The 4,905-nt window shown below is 34.0% G+C and overlaps 1 pseudogene; it reads right to left on the bottom strand.

Annotated features, from left to right (window-relative positions):
- LOC107618528 lies at positions 374-3,175 on the bottom strand (annotated as a pseudogene).

Raw genomic sequence — 4,905 nt, 5'->3', positions numbered from 1 at the left:
TAAGATAAATAACTAAACTTAGACTTATATTCATTTAAATTGCAATCCACTAATAGTATAAAATATTCAAAACAGAACAAAACATTTAGTTGTGATGGCTTTAAAACTGTGATGACTTTATAATTGGACATTATATTATTAGAGATAATTCAAAAAGCTAAATTAAATTAGTCAAAATTAAAGAGCAATTGAGCATCAGAATTCATAAGTGATGACTTTAAATCTGAGAGACTTTATAATATGTTAAATAATTCTCCAACAATCACAAAACGACGAACATGCATATTAGGAATCAAAGCACTACATACTATTTGATGTATCATATCATATCATTAGTAGTGCAGAGAAAAAGACAAAGACAATCACCAGCGCGGGGCTCTGAAAATCCTATCCTCATTAATTAACTAAATCATTTCTGTTCAAATTCTTTCTACAGTTTTTCTTTTCCAATCACTGTAGCTATCAGTATACATTATCATAACTACTCTTCTCATTTTCTATGCATTATTACAAGAACAAAAAAATAATAATAATGTTGATTATTTTGACTATATTTTCATCTTCTTTCAGTCATCATAAATATTCTCTGAAAACAATTTAAGAGAGATGAATAAGAAAATGAAAAATCATCCTCTTCCATTTCCTGCACACAAAAAAAGAAGGGGTTTAATTATGATTATAATTATGCGTGTAGTGTGCATATCACTAGTAACTTACATATACATTAACTAATTAATTAATCAGAAAAGAATAATTTAGTACCTAATGAAACCAAGAAAAGCATCAGAGTTTGAAAAAATTAATTAAAATAAAATAAAATAAAAAACTAACCTTTTTCGATATATGGGAAATGGGTTGTCTCTATCAACGAACCTCTCCATTTATGTATGAATTTCTTTAAAGTGACTTGTTCTTGTTTGACCAATTTTCTGAATAGTAATAGGTTGCATCATGCATGTAAGGTTTCTAACTCAAGTGAAAAATTATTTGTAATTGTAATGACACAAAGGACTTCATGATTATATCATAGAAAGATGCAAAATAGCTTATATTTTCAGGATGAATACTTAGCCTGAACAAACTTTAATTTCAGGTACATAAGTTATGCTTTAGAAGCAAGAAATGTGAGCATATATGATTATATATGAACAAGGGATAGAGAAAGTACTTGAATATGCATGGAAGCATCAAATATGTAAAACCCTGCTTACTTCAGAAAAAGGTTAGTTCTGTATATCCGTGGGAATATGGCAAAAGTTCCTCCACTTCAATTCTGGAACGAGAAGAACAACTCATACTTTTCTTCATTCTTCCATGACTTTACTCAACTTCAGCCCAAAATATGCCATAAACAAGCCTATTCTCACCTGCCACAAAATACTTTTCTGCTCTATTCTCAGCTGCCACAAAACTTAGAATAAGATTCATTGGTTCTGTTATACTTAAACAAAGAGAAGGTTATTAATTACCATTGGTACCTGGTTATTCTCCAATAATGCTCTCCAATTTCGCATCTCAACAAGTGCCTTTGCTAAACGGTAGGATAGAGCTATCCGGTAATTCAAATCTCCAAGCCATATAATTCGACTGAAAAAATGAATCAAAATTAAAATTACAAGAGTGTGTGGAAAGTGGAAACAGAAATTTTTTTATGTTCATTCTGCATAATAAGATTCATCCTTACTCATGATGGAGGATTGTCTCCAAAGACTTGTCATTGTCAGAACCATGAACACGTGGAAACCTTGCCTTCTTAAGAAACTCCATCACATCAGAGTTCCTTCTAAGTTCATCTCCTTCTTTCTGTCCAGAGGTCAAGTGGCTACAAATGAAGCAAAAGCTTGTTTCATGGAGAGACATGCTAATCGATATGGATCCCTGCAAGTACATACATATCAGAGATTAATCATTTTCACATAGCTGATGAATCTTAAATGTTTCTATGTGAATAAATTGAAATTGACCTTATTTCCAAGATAATCCATGAGTCCTCTGCCAACACAAGACACTTTCATGTTCCCAACATGATCCTTTAATTCACTTCTAACCCATATGGTAAGAAATATTCCTACCATTTACTTGCTTGTAACAACACAATACCTTTACCTCCCTACCATTCCATATCCATCTTCAATAGAGGCAGCTGGCAAAAACGTTATGTTGGGTGAATCTCCAAGGCCATTATCATCATCAGAGGAACCCCATCTTAAGTAGTCACTTAGTCTAGAATAGTCATTTGTTCTGGAATAGTCACTTGGCCTATAACCCCATCAAAAACTAGAAAAGTCACTTGGTCTATGGCCAAATTTCACACGATCACACACACTGAATCTTCTATCCAGCCGCGGCTATTCAGATGAAGGATCATTGTACATTCTCCAGCTGGTTAAAGAAGATTTCTGGAAAGAGAGGCGATGAAAGTAAGAAGAGTTCTTCTGTCGAGTCAATCCCTTGAAATCTGCATCTAATTCTAAAACTGGCTGAGGAATAGGAGATGGTGCATAGTACACATTGCCTCCAATTGCAAACAAAACATAACAGAATAAAACAGAATAGAACAGAACACACTTCTCTTCTTCTTCTTCATTCTATTATCCAATTAGCTAGAAATGTAATGGATACTCTTCTAAAAAAAGGGGGCTAACCTAATTTAAGAATCTAAGAACATAATTGGTAGCATTCAACAATCAGAAAAGGGGCTAACTTAATTTCAGCTGATATGAGCATAATAGATGACTAATTTAACTTTTGATTTTACGCAAGAAATGGCAAAAAATAAGTAGAGTCGTAGGGTACAACTCTGCAGCAACTAGAAACAAGAGTTCCATGTTTTCCAACTAACAACAATAACATCAATAACTAATAATGATGAAAATTGCATTTGAAACCTTTACTAGAGTTAGAAAACATGACCAAGTTCAGTAACAGTTAGGTCATAGTTTACACCTAAAATAGGGGATTTCCAAATGAAACTAAATATGGCTTTGAAAAGAGTTTAGTAACAGTCAGAAAAATGATACCTAGTTCTTGTGAGCTCAATTGAGAGAGAGCGGAGAAGGACCAAAGTAGGAGGAGCGACGGCGGCAACAGAGAGAAGGAGCAACAGCGGCGCGACAGCAGCGGAACGATAGGCGGTGCCAGTAAAAGGAGCGACAGTGGGGAGCGATAGCGGCATGGCAGTAACAGAGCGTGATGGCAACGCGAGCAAACAGAGTGACGGCGGCGCAACTGTGACACCGGCAGCGGAGATGATTTCTGAACTTGGGGGCGGGAAGTAGGCGCCAGGCTGGTGTTTTTAGCAATAAAAATCGACGGTGCAGTTGTCGATTTTAATTTGAAAAAAAAAGCAACGCTTTTTGCGTCTATTTTATACATTAAGTCCACACCATTTATTTGATTTTAGAAAGCAATCTAGACCATTCAATTTTATCGATGAAAATATTGTCGATATTTTAAATATAAAAATAGACATCGTGTCCGTCGATTTTAAAATAAAAGTATTTTAAACCCTTGCTTCGTCGATAATATGACGATAGGTTAAAAAGGTTTAACACAGCATAAAAAAATCGACGACCGGCCTATCGATTTTTTTTTATTTTTAATAATCTTTTTTTTTAAATATCGACAGCAAGCCGTTGAAAAATATCGACGGGAGAGATAGCTGTCGATTTTTTGCATCGAAAAATGCGTTTTTTCTTGTAGTGGTACAACTCTTAACTTGCATAAGGAGCAATTGTTGTTTTGTCAGCAGAAGACACATTTTCAGAGAGCGCATATAAGTATCATTGTTAGTTCGTATGGCTCTATATATAAACCATAAGGAAAAAATAAACAAAAAATAGATAATAACATTTGCAAGTACACCCTCCCCCCCTTCCCAAAAAAAAGTGTGTCTTTGCACTTTTAAGATATCAGATCAGACATGGATAACTATAGTTCCATTACAAGAAGAAACAACACTTATGAACCAGAAAAATAGAAAAAAAAATGGTATCACTGATAAACAATTGAAACGAAGTTTTCTCTAACATATATCAAACACAAATTGAAATTAAACTTCATTCAAATTCACAAAAAACTTGCCATCAAAAAAGCAATAAAACAAAATATTAGATTATCATTGAACGGAAGATGATTAGATGAAATTATGAGCATAATGCAAATTGGCAACTGTTCATTTGTCAATGATATAGGCCCCATCTTAAATGTCCCCAATAACACTGATGTACCGAAAACAACTATGCACGTAGCATACCAAGCAGAAATAGGGAGTTATATAAAATTATTGGGTTTAGCTACGAAGTGCAAAAGCAAAGCAATGTGAAGTGTAGAACCATAAGTAGGAAAGAAGCAAGAAAATATATATACAAGAGAAGCGGTAAAAACGACACCTAATAGAAAGCCGGGGAAGTGGGTTGCGCGGCAACAGGGGAAGCGTGTTGAGCGACGGCGGAAGCGGGTTGCGAGGCAGCTGCAGAAGCGGGTTGTGTGACGAAGATGAGCGGACGAGAAAGACAGTAGAAGAAGAGAAAGAGACAATAGCAATCACTATTGAAAGAGGGGCAAAACCCTATCAGAACAAATAGCTTACAACATTGAATCTGGTATCAAAATTAAAAAGGGAAAAAGTGTAATAAGAATAAATATAAGGGTCATTTTCTAATTATTAATTTTTTTCAAAAATAAAAAAATGGGGTTCAATTTATAATTACTTTTAGGTGGGTTAAAAATACTCCTACATAAAAATGGGAGTAAAAAATTCATGGCCTTCAAATTAACCCTCCAAAAATCATAAAATCACAGATTACAAATAAAATATAAAATGTATAAACTCGTACTAGTTAATAGGAATTACAAAGTTAAAACACAATTATTTTGTACTAGTTATTATATTCACATTTTTTA

The sequence above is a fragment of the Arachis ipaensis genome, chromosome B09 (assembly GCF_000816755.2).
Source record: "Arachis ipaensis cultivar K30076 chromosome B09, Araip1.1, whole genome shotgun sequence".
NCBI classification, from domain to species: Eukaryota; Viridiplantae; Streptophyta; class Magnoliopsida; order Fabales; family Fabaceae; genus Arachis; species Arachis ipaensis.
Note: the sequence above shows the minus strand (reverse complement) of the source record. Positions and strands in the feature narration are given on the sequence as shown.